Source organism: Mustela erminea, chromosome X (assembly GCF_009829155.1).
Source record: "Mustela erminea isolate mMusErm1 chromosome X, mMusErm1.Pri, whole genome shotgun sequence".
Lineage (NCBI taxonomy): Eukaryota > Metazoa > Chordata > Mammalia > Carnivora > Mustelidae > Mustela > Mustela erminea.
This window is the reverse complement of record NC_045635.1, coordinates 82,816,684-82,831,741: the sequence shown is the minus strand read 5'-3', so window position 1 is coordinate 82,831,741 and position 15,058 is coordinate 82,816,684. Positions and strand designations below refer to the sequence as shown.

The 15,058-nt window shown below is 39.0% G+C and overlaps 1 protein-coding gene across 1 annotated transcript in view; it reads left to right on the top strand.

Annotated features, from left to right (window-relative positions):
- The window catches only part of NOX1 (NADPH oxidase 1), a 62,610-nt gene that overhangs the window by 1,008 nt on the left and 46,544 nt on the right, over positions 1-15,058 (top strand). The window lies entirely within an intron of this gene.

The window sequence follows — 15,058 nt, the reverse complement described above, 5'->3', positions numbered from 1 at the left end:
CCTGTTTGGGGTTTGCGGGGCAGCTAATACTCCCAAGGTAGAGTGAAGACAGAGAAGGGAAACCAGATCACATTAACTCAACTGGTTTTTGACCACCGGGCTTTATTTTCTAATAAGGAAATGTTTATCAATCTTCTGCTCATTCCCACACTCCCAATGAATGAATGCATATCTCCCTTTCTCATGAATCTCATATCCGTGGGTATTTTGATGGGGATGTCAGCTCAGATGCCTCTAAGGTAACCAAGAAATTGAGGTTAGTATGGCCACTGCCTATTGGGACCTAGTATCCCAGCATTTACCTAATCATTACCCCTTACAGACGAGGAAAGTAGAGAATTACTAGCAGTATGTACTAATTGTTGCTGCCACAATGTTTTGAGAAATTGTGAAGGATCTGACCTAAAGTTTCTTGTCCCCATCCAGTTTTACTCATGAGATCATGTGAAGAGTTTATCTTTAGCTTTATCCCTTCCTCTTATCCAGTGTCAGGAGTTTATGGTGGAAGAGCTCCCTCTTTCAAGTAGCAGGGCTGTTAGCCAGAATAGTCCTATTTCCTGGCATGTCTAGTGTGGTTTCCCATCTTCAACCACTGTTTGGGGGCCAAAAGGATTGAATCGTTAATTGGGGAGGAGAGTCAAGTGACTTGCTTTGGAGCAGTGAAGACTTTCTTTGTCAATCCAACTCCCTCATTTTATCTTTGATGGAGAGACTTAGTTAGGTTGGTGTCTGAAAACGCTCACACCTATCTTCTGACTATGTTATTTAAGGTGAATTTGAAAGAATCTATTAGGCCTCCAGAAGAACACGCTGTCTCTTTGGAATTCAAACAACAATTTCTCTCTACTGGTTAATATTCCCTTCTATTAAAATCAGAAGCAGTGTGGAACTGTAATTTGGCTCATAAAAGCCATGTGAGTCAGCTACTTAAGGCACACACTAAGCCAAATAGGCCAATTAGAGCTAGAGCAGAGATACACAGGGCAGAAACATGTGCCTTGGTACTAGACCAGGCATATTTTTTCCCACGTACCCTCCCCAGCCTCTGTGACTTAATATCTCTGGAATGCAGGGAGTTCAGGATGAGGGGTGTGGGACAGCTTTCGGACCTGAAAAACCTGCTGCCCTTACCCAAGGAGAATAGAGTCTAGTGATACCTTATGCTAATGAACTCTCAGAACGTCCTGTATGTGGTGGCCTTTCTGTTCCACAGCAGTCTTCTAGATACACAGAAAAAAGAGAAATTTCAAAATATGGTGGATGGGCAAGGGAAGTGCTCCCCTCCGCAAACACCTTTTTAATTGACTACTTTCTTTTTACCCTTTGAAATCTTAAAGTGACACAGGGTAGTTGTGTAGGGGCCAGCCTTCCTGGAAGAGGAGGCAGAGATGGGGCCAGGAAATGGGTCTTAGAAAAGGAAGGCAGAACCATGAAGTGTGGGGGTAAAGAGAGGCTGTTGTAGCCACAGTCCCCCCCACCCCTCCCCTGGCCAGCTAAGTACCTGGAAATGAACATGTTAAGGAAATGTATCAAATAAACTCATAGTTGTCAATTTCATTTGTTCCACAAATGTTTAAAGACTTTGGGGCCCAGAACTGGGAAGCACTCTAGGAGGACTAAATAATAGTTGATATTTATAAGCATTTACTATATGCCTGGCATGGTGCTTTATATGCATTATTTCATTCAGTTCTCAAAACAATCCCTTATGAAGTAGGTACTATTATCCCCCATTTTACAGATGAAGATTCTACGGCATAGAACAGTGATATGACCTGCCCCAAACCAGCTAGTTATCAGCGCCAGGATTCAGTCTTAGGCACTCAGGCTCCAGAGCTCACACTCTTCATCATGACACAAGCCTCTAAATCCTCTTAGGTCCTTTGTGGAGTTAGTTTAATATGTTAGTGATTCCAGGAATCTTTTCTGGGATGTAATCAAAGGGCATCACTGGGTTTACTCGAGAGAAAAAGGTCAAGTCCTAAAAGGACTGGGATGAAAATGGAGTATGTGTTCACCTGTACTTATAGGCTGATGTTACTTAATGTTCACATGTACTTATATTTAATGTTTACATGTACTGATGGGGGGCTAAGGCAGGGGAGAGTGGTAGACACATTTCCTTTCTAGTTTCAGGATTTTGTCTCCTGTGTGTTCTTGAACACACAGCTTCCAGACCCTATTCGTGGGAATAAAACTGGAGAGAGCAATTACTACCCAGGTTTGTATGAATCTTCCCCCACCAACTCCCCAAACAACCAATCACAGCAAAGGAGTGCTGAAGCTGACTCTCTTATACTTCCTCTTAGCAACACTGCCCTTACTACTCTTGAGAAGCTGACTCCTGATTCTAAAGCAGGCCACAGGATAAGGATGTGGAAGAATAATGACCTTCCCCCAACTGTCACAGTCCTGAGAGCCTAAGTCAACATTCAGTGCTCTTTCAGCTAGCATGGTCCTCAGCATTCAGAGTTGATTGCTACTTCCAGGGTAAGGGTGGTGTGAGCAGTTGAAGGGTAGAACATTCACCAGGACATTCCATCTAAACCTGGGGAGTTCGAGGGTGCCTGGCTGGCTCAGTCCGTGGAGCCTGCAGTTCTTGATCTTGGGGATGTGAATTCGAGCCCCTTGTTGGTTGTAGAGATTACGTAAAAAGAAAATGTTAAACAAACAAAACCCAAACCCTTGTGGTGTTCCATTTCTGAAAAGTCCTTTAGTATAAAAGCAGAGGACTTTGGACCCTCCAAAATATTCACCTACCCAAGAGTGGGGATCCTCATTCTATGAAACTTTTGCTATTGGGTTTCATTACTATCTTCAGGGGACACACATGTGCAGAATCTTATGCCTTTCCTTTTGAAGAACCAGCACCATTAGTCATATACTTTAGGTCTTAGAGCCTCTGGGGTGCAAAGTGAAAGTATGATATGAGCCTTGGCAACAAAGCACACACCATGTGAAACTGGGAAGTAGCAAGGCCAACCTGTGTGAGCTATGGGAACTAAGTGTGAAAATGATATACTTTCATGTATAGAGAAAATAACATCTGAATAGCACTGTACTATATGCGAAGAGCATCGATACATACTAGCTCTGTTACCATTGTATCATTGTTGGGACAAGCCCTCTGAGCTGTACATATGAATTTGCAATGTTCTAACCTTTAATTTATTAAACAATTATTAAACTCATTTTGTGCCAGGGAAACCTACATGGATATTTCAGAGTGCTTTATAGATGCTGAAAGACTCAAAAGAAAATCCCAAATATTGAGTTTCAGTGATATTGGAGATAAATAGCCACTGGTTGTCATCACTGGTATGAAAGCAAAATATTGGCGCAAGTTTTTGGAAGGCATTGTCAGTTTTGTCAAAATTAAATGGACATACTTTTTGTCTCAGAATTTTAACCTCTAGGAATTTTTCCTATGGCAACATAGATACACTTATGCAAAGAGATGTGCACAAGAATGTTTATTATAGCACAGTTTGTAACAGTGAAAAGTTGGTAACAACTTAAATTTCCACTTACAAGGAAATGGTTAAATTCTGGTATTTCTATCATTGGAATACTGTCCATCCATTAAAAAGATATATGTACCCCTATGTTTATTATAGCATTATTTACAATAGCCAAAATATGTAAGCAACCTAGTTATCCATCAATGGATGAATTGATAAGGAGGGTGTGTGTGTGTGTGTGTGTGTGTGTAATGGAATATTATGTGGCCATAAAAAGGATGAGATCATGCCATTTGCAACAACATGGGCCTAGAGGGTATTATGCTAAGTGAAATAAATCAGACTAAGAAAAATACCATATGATTCCACCCATAAGTGGAATCTAAAAAATGCATAAGCAAAATGCAAAATCAGACCTATAAATAATGAAAAAAAACCCTAATGGTTGCCAGAAGGGAAGGAAGTGGGGGATTGGGCCAAAGGATGAAAGGGAAAAGGAGATACAGACTTCCAGTTACAGAATGAAGGTCATGGAATAAGAGGTACAGCATAGGGAATAAGTCAATAATATTGTAATAGTGATGTATGATGACAGATGGATTCTACACTTGTGAACAAAGCATAATATTGTACACCTGAAACTAATGTAACATTGTGTATCTACTAAAAAAAATAGGGTAGATGTATACAGTATGTGCTAAGTGAAAAGACTGGTTAAAAAAAAAAGTAAGTTGAAAAACAAAATGTATAGAATGAGATTATGAAGAATTATTGAAAACCTGGGAACAAGAGTGTCATAGGAAGAATAGTGTCACCCTCTAGATCTTCACGTCTAATCCTTAGAATTTGTGAATGTGTTATGTTCCTTGGTAAGGGAGAATTAAATGGGGAATTGAGGTTGTTAATCAGTTGACCTTGAGATGGAGAGATTACCCTGAATTATGTGGGTGTGCTGGATGTAATCATAAAGGTCTTCATGAGAGAGAAGTTGATGTGAAGGTGGAGAGAGGGATATTGAAGATGTCACATTGTTGGTTTTAAAGACGGAGGAAGGGGCCACAGACAAATGCATCTTTAGAAGCTGTAAAACACAAGGAAACAGATTCTCCTGGAGAGTGTCCAGAAGGCGCAGGTCCCTGACAACACCTTGATTTCAGCCCAGTGGAACTGATTTTGGACTTCTGACCTCCAGAGCTGTGAGAAAATAAATATGTGTTTTTTAAGCCACAACAGTTTGTGATGATTTATTATAACAGCACTAAGAAACTAATACAAAGGGAAAAGATGATTACTTGATGCTTTAATGTCACCTTAAGAGCATTTTCTAACAGGCCTGAGGGTCATCTACCTCTCTACATCTAGAGAATTATAAGTTGGCACAAGTGATTAGGGTTCAGTCATTTTACAAATCTATAAAACTGACAAAATGCAACAAGATTTTCTATCCACCTGAAGCATGATGTTGGTTCTTAATGCCTTGTAGGACATTAACCAGCTTTAATTCTAACTTAGCAATATGATTTTAATATTATTTTAACATTTCTTTTTTTTTAAATTGACTATAAAATACCAGTTCTCATATCCTCTTTAGAGTTAACTTTACCATCTTGCTGGTTTCCTCCTTTGTGAGTTAAAATTAAACTTTGACACATGCTCACTCTCTATTTGGATGAAACTTAAAAAAAAAAACCACATTCTGAGAATCATATTTTAACAGTGATCCTATTTTTGTAAAAACAAAACAAACAATATGGTAGTTGGGGGAGCCAGAGAAAAATGCTCCAAATTCTTTACAGCAGCACTCTGGTTGGGGGGTTGTGGTTTGAGGGGGATTTCTTCAATGTTAGATAGTTTGCAATACTTAAATTTTGTATGAGTTTACATGGTATTTGCAATCAGAAAATATATTTAAAAAGTAAATACATGTAAAAAATGATCCATACACAGTGTCTGCCTTCAAATTTAAGATCTGATTGGACAGAGAGACATGTATTGCATACAACTAACTAGAAATATGAGGCAAATTATGATAGGTGCCCTTGAAAGACATGGGCTTCTTGGGTGCTTATTACATATGAAGGTCTACATTGGTTCATTTACATAATTTCATTTAATCATCATCATGATCCTCTGAGGTAGATGCAATCTCCATTTTTCAGATGAAGAAACTGAAGCCGAATGACTACCCAAGGTCACACAACTAATAAGGGGAAAGAGCCAGAATTTAATCTCTGGTCTTTCTGATTCCAAAGCTTATATTCTTTCCCTTCTACCACACTGCCTCCCATAGATGTTGGGTCGCATGGTTTGGACTGGGTAGGACTGAAGAAGGTGGGTATTTATACTCTTTTTGTGGCTCTTTAAGTGGGGCAGGTACATTCACATATAACAGTAGGGAACAGGCAAAGGTCCCCTATCTCTAATATTTACCCAACTAGCCTATGTCTTAGCCTGCTCTAATATAGTTCCCAGCCATCCATATGTGCTCATATTCTTGGCTTTAGGCTCTAGTCCCTCCTGGCTTTCTTGACATAATTTGTTTGGCTCTGATTTTCTGGTTTACTCAACCTCTGCCTGCCTCACCTGGCTCTCCAATTTGCTCTTCCCCATTGGATTGGCTTGCTTGCCGATGAGACATTGCTCTCACCAGCCTCAGCCCTAGGTACCCACACCTGTTAGGCAAGCTCCCTTGTCTTCCAGCCAGGAGAGTAGGATTGAACAGGCATAGGTCAGAAAACTAGGCTATCCCTGGGAGTGGCATAAGAATCATGTGCTTGGGGCCAAGCCAGGAATTCAGTGCCAGAGAAGAAAAGAGTATTTGAGAATGAAGTTGAAGATGGGAATTTTAGGGATGAGGAAGTAAATAACAGGGCACATCTAAAATCTACAGGTGTAGCCGGGCCTGGAAACCAGTGAGTCCTTGGGCATATGAAGGAATGCATATGCTTGATGCTAAGTGAATACTTCTGCGTGAGGTTTGGGGTTTTATTGCCTACTCACTGGAGTCTGCTTCTGCTTGGACTTTCCCTGTAATACCTGGTGGTGTCAGGCTATGAGATCTAAGCAAAGTGCTGTGGGAACACTGAGGAAAGAGATATTCAGTTCTGATTGAGGAGCTGAGGAAAGATCTGCAGAGGATGGGAGATTTGAACTAAGCCTTGAAGGACAAGTAGGGTTGCCACTGGTGGTGGATGGGGATGCATTTTAGCAGAGGGAACATTACAAGCAAAGACACACAAGTATCAAGGTTCACATGGACATATATGTTCACTGAACAGCAGTCACACCCTCCCAACACCCCCAACCCCTGGCCACCACTGATCTGTTCTCTGTCCCTATAGTTTTGTCTTTTGAGGCTGTCATATAAATGGAATCATAGGGAACACAACGTCTAGAAGGTTTTTGAGCATTGTAGTGACGTAGAGGTATTTCAGGAAGATTAGTTCGGTGTTTGTGTGAAGGATGGATTAGAGTAGGGTAAAACTAGAAGCCAGGAGGGGCACCTGGGTGGCTCAGTGGGTTAAGCCGCTGCCTTCGGCTCAGGTCATGATCTCAGGGTCCTGGGATCGAGTCCCGGATCGGGCTTTCTGCTCAGCGGGGAGCCTGCTTCCCTCTCTCTCTCTCTGCCTGCCTTGCCTCTCTGCCTACCTGTGATCTTTCTCTGCCAAATAAATAAATAAAATCTTTAAAAAAAAAACTAGGAGCCAGGAAACCAGCTGCAAGAGTTCAAACCAGAAATGACCATTCCTTTGGCACATGTGGTACATATTCATTAAAAGGCTGATTGTGGTTAATGACACAGCTGTGGGAAGAAAAGGGCACTAAACTAGGTCATGTTTTGTATCTACAATGTTTTGATGTATTTTAGTATGATTACCCAAAGGATATAATGGTACACACACACACAAAGACAAACAAACCGAACAATACAAAAACAAGCCATGAAAGAACACATGTAGTATTGTTCAAATGTCTTTTTTTTTAAAGACATGGATCCGTTTTCAGACAAAAATGTCTAGAAAGTGTCAAATATACACTAAAGCCTTAATTTGTTATTTCTGCATGGTGGAATTAGAGGTGACGATTTTCTTTAGAATATCCTACATTTCCAAAGCCCTGTTTCCTCTCCTCCTTCTCCTCTTCCCCTACCCTGATGCCTTGAGAATAGGTAGGATAGATACAGGGTTTTTTTTTTGTTCATTTGTACTACTCGGGATAATTCTGGCATGTGGCAGACATGATACATTTTAATCAGTTATTTTTTTTAAGATTTTATTTATTTATTTGACAGAGAGAGATTACAAGTAGGCAGAGAGGCAGGCAGAGAGAGAGAGAGAGAGAGGAGGAAGCAGGCTCCCTGCCGAGCAGAGACCCGATGCGGGACTCGATCCCAGGACCCTGAGATCATGATCTGAGCCGAAGGCAGCGGCTTAACCCACTGAACTACCCAGGTGCCCTATTTTTTCTGTATTATGAGAGAGTTGAGTACTATAATGAAGTGAATTGGCCAGGATCACATAGATAATTAAGGGCAAATCAGAATGGAAGCCAGGGTTCATACCCCTACTTCAGATCTAAACAACAACAACAACACACCTCTCTCTTATGAAAATGTTCAAACCATGTACCATGTACCATTACCCAGCTTCAACAATTATCATTTTGCCATTCTTATTTTAGCTAGCCCCCAGTCTTTTTTCAACTGGCTGGAGGACTGTATTTTGTTTTTTTGATTATTATTTTTTATTGAGGTATAATTAATATAAAGTGTTCTATGAGTTTCAGGTGTACAATATAATGATTCAACATTTCTCTCTATTACAGCTCTTAATTGCCTTTATCTATTTTACCCCTTTCCTCACCCATCTCCCCTCTGACAACCACAATTTGTTCTCTGCATTTGAGTCTGAAATTTGTCTTTTTTTCCCTTTGTTCATTTGTTTTATTTTCTTAAATTCCACATATAAAAAGCATATGGTATTTGTCTTTCTCTGTCTAACTTATTTCACTTAGCATTATACCCTCTGGATCCATCCATGTTGTTGCAAATGGCAAGATGTCATCTTTTTATGGTTGAGTAATATTCCATTGTGTATACATGTATGTGTGTGTACTAAATATATTGGTATGTATATATACCACATCTACAGGTATACATGTAGAGATATATACCACATCTACATATGTGTACATCTTTATCCACTCATCTATGGTTGGACACTTGGGTTACTTCCATATGTTGGCTATTGTAAGTAATGCTGCAATAAACATTGGAGTGCATATATCTTCTTGAATCAGTGTTTCTGTTTTCTTTGGGTAAATACCCAGTAGTGGGATCATATCATAATTCTATTTTTATTTTATTTTACTTTATTTTTTTAAAGATTTTATTTATTTATTTGACAGACAGATCACAAGTAGGCAGAGAGGCAGGCAGTGAGAGAAGGGGAAGCAGGCTCCCTGCCGAGCAGAGAGCCCGATGCGGGGCTCAATCCCAGAACCCTGAGACCATGACCTGAGCCGAAGGCAGAGGCTTTAACCCACTGAGCCACCCAGGTGCCCCCATAATTCTATTTTTAATTTTCTGAGCAACCTCCATACAGTTTTTCACAGTGGCTGCACCAATTTGGCTGGAGGATTTTAAGGAAAATTTTACCATACTTACTTGGGCATGCAATCTATAACTGGAAAGGACATCAAGAAATACACAGAATCACTATGCTATCATCATATTCAACAAGATGGATACTAATTTCTTAATTCCTTTTTAAAAATATTTTATTTATGTATTTGACAGAGAGAGTGAGAGAGAACAAGCAGGGGGAGAGGCAGGCAGAGCGAGAGGGAGAAGCAGGCTCCCCATCGAGCAGGGAGCCCGAGGTGGAATTCAGTCCCAGGACCCTGGGATCATGACCTGGGCAGAAGACAGATGCTTAACTGACTGAGCCACCCAGGCACCCCTAATTTCTTAATTCGTAGTTCATATTCAAATTTTCTCAATTGTTTTCAAGATGTCTTTCTACAGCTGACTTATTCAGATCAGGATCCAAACAAGATCCACCCACCGCACTTGATTAATCAATTTTTAAAGTCTCCCTCATTTTTAATCGTCTGCTACCCTCCCTCCTTTTTTTCACTGAGTTGTTGAAGAAACTGGGTCATTTTTTCTGTAGACTGTCCTGCACTCTGCATTTAGCCAACTGTTTCCTTATGATATTGTTTAACTTGCCCCTCTGTCCCCTGTATTTCCTATGAACCAATAGATTGAGAGGTTTGAGTAGAATCAGTGTCAATATTTAGACATGATACCTGATGGATGGTGCTATTTCATTCCTCCTGCATCCCATGAAGTGCATTATGTCTGCATATCTCATTTTGACTGATGCTAAAATTGGTCAGTAGAGTTCAGATGATGCCAGCTTATCTCCCCATTCTAAAGCTTTCCATCAAACTGTTACCTAATAATCATCACCTAGATCCGTTATTTTATTATGGAATTGCAAAATGATTTTTCTAATGCTAATGTTTCTTCCATGTTTATTAGCTGGAATTATTCTATAAATAAGAATTCCCTCTCATCAGCTGTTGCTTACTTTGAGACACAATTCATACAGGAAAGGTAGGATAAATGCTGCATTTTTTCCCCTCTTTATCAGTGTTCTGAGTAGTAAGCTGATGCCTTAGCAATCTCCAGTAATGATCAACAAAGGTTTCTTACCCTTAGCATCATTATGAACTCATATATTTTTATATGTTTGATATGCTTCAATCCAATGCGGTCATTTTTCGAGAAAGTTTTTATTTTAGACCAAATTTTAGACTTACAAAAAATTGCAAAGATAATACAGAGTTCTCATATACCCCTCACTTATTTTCCTGTCTTCTTACAGTGCTATGATATATTTTTCAAAACTAAGAAACCAATATTGGTACACTGTTAATAATTAAACTCCATAGTTTATTCAGATTTCAGTAGCTTTTTCCTAATGCCCTTTACTGTCCCAGGATCCCACCCAGGATACCACATAACATTTAACTTCACATCTCCCTTAGCATTCTCAGGTTTATGACAGTTTGGTCCAGGTCTTTTCTTTCTTGGGAGGATTTTGATTACTGATTCAATATCTTTACTTGTTATAGGTATGTTCATATTTCCTATAGCATTTTGAGTCAGTTTTGGTAGTTTGTGTGTTTCTAGGAACTTGTCCATTTCATCTATGTCACTTAATTTGTTGCATAAAATTGTTCATTGAATACTCTTACAATTCTTTCAATTTTCTATATAGTTGGTTGTAATGTCCCCACTTTAACTTGTGATTTTAGTGATTTGAACCCTCTCTCTTAGCTTTTTTTTTTGTCAGTCTAGCCTGAAGCCTTGGCAATTTTGTTGTTTTAGTTCCTTAAGGTGTAAAGCTAAGGTTATTGATTTAGAATCTTTTTTTTTCAAGATTTTATTTATTTATTTGACAGAGACTAAGAGAGAGGGAACACAAACAGGTGGAGTGGGAGAGGGAGAAGCAGGCCTCCTGCTGAGCAGGGTGCCTGATGCAGGGCTTGATCCCAGGACCCTGGGATCATGACCTGAGTGGAAGGCAGACGTTTAATGACTGAGCCACTCAGGCACCCCAGAATTTTCTTTTTTTAAATATAATTATTTACAGCTGTAATTTTCCCTCTTTGCATTGTATTTCCTGCATTCCATAAGTCTGGGTAGATTATATTTTAATTTTCATTTGTCTCAAAGTGTTTTCTAATTTCACTTGTAATTTCTCTTTGACCTATTGGTTGTTTAAGAGTGTGTTGTTTAATTTCCAAATATTTATCAATTTTCCAGGTTTCCTTTTTTTATAGCTTCTAGTTTCCACATCTAATTAGATAAAATACTTTGTATGATTTTGATAATTTAAAATTTATTGAGACTTGTTTTGTGGCCTAACATATGACCTATTCTGAAAAATGTGTACTTCTGAAGAATGTGTATTCTATTGTTGTTGAGTGGATGTTCTATATATTTCTCAGAGGTTTAGGTGGTTTATAATGTTGTTTAAGTCCTCTGTTTCTTTACTGATCTCCTGTCTAGTTGTTCTCCCCATTATTAAAAGTGGGGTATTGAATGTAACCATCTCTCAGAACAACATACTGCTTAAAATATAACCCAGGAGAAATTATACTAATTACCAAGCATGCTTAGATGTAGCCTTAAGAAAAACATGTACTGGCAACAGGCCTCTGGGGGAGAGGACAATATACGTCCTTGAAGCTGAGCTGCTGGAGATGCCCGGCTCACTTAGGGTGGAATGCTGTCTGCTTCATTTTTCTGTTATCTCCCCTTCCCCAAAGCATCAGTAGTTAAACAATCCTTTAGTTTGGGCTTGTTCACTGTAGGTCATGTACTACGTGACCAGACGTATTTTGCCTTTCTTCTTACATATCTACACGACTCATGGTCAATGTGTAATCTACTCCAGCTTCTTTGTTGGTTGTTACTCACTTCCTAATAAATATGAGACTGAGGAGTTGTTCGGGGCAACAGTCTTTTCCACTGTCATCCCTGCTCCCTTTCTCTTGCAGCTGACTTGTTTGTGCCTCATTCTTCTCCCATGCCCTGTCAGGAGGCGCCAGGTGAAGTTTCCAACTATTATTGTAGAACTATCTATTTTTTCCTTCCATTATGTTAGTTTTCGTTTCATATATTTTGAGGGCTCTGTTGTTAGTGCATAAAGGTTTATAAGTTTTATATCTTCTAGATGGGTCAACCACTTTGTTAATATATAATGTTCTTTGTGACTTGTAGCAATTGTTGATCTTAAAGTCTTTTTAGTCTAATATTAGTCTAGCCTTCCCAGCTCTCATTTTGTAATTATTAGAGGGAAATATTTTTCCATCCTTTTTATTTCAACCTATTTGTGATTTCTAACTTAAAGTGAGTCTCTTGTGGGGTGCCTGGGTGGCTCAGTTGGTTGAGTATCCGACTCTTGATCTTGGCTCAGGTCATGTGAGTTCTCAGGTTTGTGAATTCAGGCCCCGTGTTAGGCTCTGTGCTGACTGTGGAGCCTACTTGGAAAAACAAATAAAGTGAGTCACTTGTAAACAACATATAGTTGGATTATGTTTTTTTTTTTTTTAAATCCACTCTGCCAATCCCTACCTTTTAAGTGGTGAGTTCATTCCATTTACTTTATGGATACTGTGTTTGATATTTTATAGTATACCTATCTGATTCTCTTCTCATTTCTTTTTCTGTATTTTGTTTTTTAGTTTTTTTCTTAGTAGTTATCCTGGGGATTACAATTATCATCTTAAATTTATAACAAATAAGTTTAAATTAATACTAAGTGAGTTTCAATAGTCTACAAAAACTCTGCTCCTATGCAGCCCCATCATCCCCTCTTTATGGTGTCATTGTCACAAATTATCTCTATACATTGTGTTTTGCTTAATGTAGATTTATAATTGTTTTATGCATTTGCGTTTTAATCATATAGGAAAAAAAAGAAGTCCCATATCTGAATAATAGGTGTTCTAGTCAGAGAGAAGAAGACAAAACGAAGGGAATAAAGTTTTTAATATATTAATTCCAGAAATTTTCCTCAAAACTGAAGGTCATGAATTTCTAGGTTGAAAGATCCCATGAGCAATGAAAATGGACCCACACCAAGACACAGCTTCATAAAATGTGTCCACATTGGGTTAAAAGGGAGAGTCTACAAGCTCCTAATGGTAAAAACAGGTCACATATAATGGATCAAGAAACAGAATGGTTTTGGATTTTGTAGTATTAACAATGTATACTAGGACATAATTAAAAGTGTCTTCAAAATTTTGAAGAATAATTACTTTCAACCTTGAGTTTTATACCAGTCAAGCTGTCAATCAAGTGTAAGGATAGAATAAAGACTTTTGCAGACAAGCAAAGTTTAGCAAAAATTTAATCCTCATGCACCTCTTGGTTAAAACAAGATTTTAAAACCAAGAAAGAGGAAAGATTTGGTTTACTGGGGAAAGGATCCAGCATAAGAAAGAGCCAAAAAAGAGGCTCCAGAATTATGGTGAAGGGTGGTTTGAGGATGACAACTGCACATCAGGAAGAAATAGAGGGTGACAATCTCATTCAGGTCACAAAGGATCAGAAGAGATATCTGTGATATCTGATACCCCTGAACACATTCAGGAGATGGAAGTAACTGATGAGCAGTTTAAAACTGAATTTCTGCTAAGTAAATAGGAAACTATTTAAAGAAAAAAAATATATTAGCTCCAGGAAAAAACACTAAGTTGTGTGAGTAAAGAAAAGTTATTTGTGATACTTCATGGCTCAGTTGTGAATAATGTTTACTGGACCAACTATAAACACTGAATAGTGGTCCAACCAAATTACGACATGCCCATATTGGAAGAATATTGGGAGAGGACCAGTCTTTGGGTGTGGTGGGAAGCAGGGTGTGTGGGTAGGCAGGTCAATAGACAATGTCAGAAACTTAAAGAAGTAGCAATAAAATAATGTTATTTAGAGAACCAAGGTAAATACTGAAAGAATCAGCTAAAAGAGTTGAAAGCTCTTGCCCCTGTGAGAAAAGGGAAATTATGGGGAAGGAAAAAGAGAGCACTGTTTTCATAACAAAACTCACAGAACTATTTAACTCTATAAATTATAATGTAGAACTTTGATAAAAATAAAACAAAAAAGCAATGCATGCTCACTATAAAATTTTAGCAACTTCAGAAGAATAAAAATAAACAAAATCACGAAGAAACTCACTTATCGATAGCCACACTTAATATGTTGCTATGTTTCCTTTCAGGTGTCTTTACATGCCAAATTTTACATAACAGTGATTACACTGTAACTTGTTTTTTTCCTCCATTAACTTATAACATATACATTTTCCTGTTACATTCTTTGAAAGAGCTCTGTAATGTTCCACTGTGTAGTATATTATAATTGACTATTTTCTGCTATTGAGCATTTAGACTGTTTCCTTTTGGTGGGAGGCACTATAGCTAATGTTTCAATGAACAATGAACCTCTTGATTCATAAACTTTTTTCTGTACTTCACATTATGAACTGAATCCTACGTTGTAGCCCTAATCGCTCCCCCAATGCAATTGTATTTAAGATAGGGCCTATAAGGAGGTAAAGAACATTAAGTGAGATTATATGAATGGGACCTTAATCCAGTAGGGCTGGTGTCCTTAAAAGAGGAGGAAGAGAGGGGCACTGGAAGGCTCAGTCGGTTAAGTGTCTGCCTTCAGCTCAGGTCATGATCCCAGGGTCCTGGAATCAAGCCCGCATTTGCGGGGGGGGGGGGGGGGGTGGTGGTGGTCCCTGCTCAGCGGGGAGTCTGCCTCTCCCCTGCCCCTCCCCCACTCGTGTGTGTGTGTGTGTGTGTGTGTGTGTGTGTGTGTGCACCTTTCTCTCTCACTCTCTCTCGAATAAATAAATAAAAATCTAAAAAAAGGAGGAAGAGACACCACAGTTCTCTCTCTCCCTGTCTTCCCCCACTCTTTCCCTCTTTCCCTCCTCTAGCTCTCTTTCTCACTTCCTGTTTCTGTGTGCAAAGAGGAAAGGCCACATGAGGATGATAGAGGGAGAAGG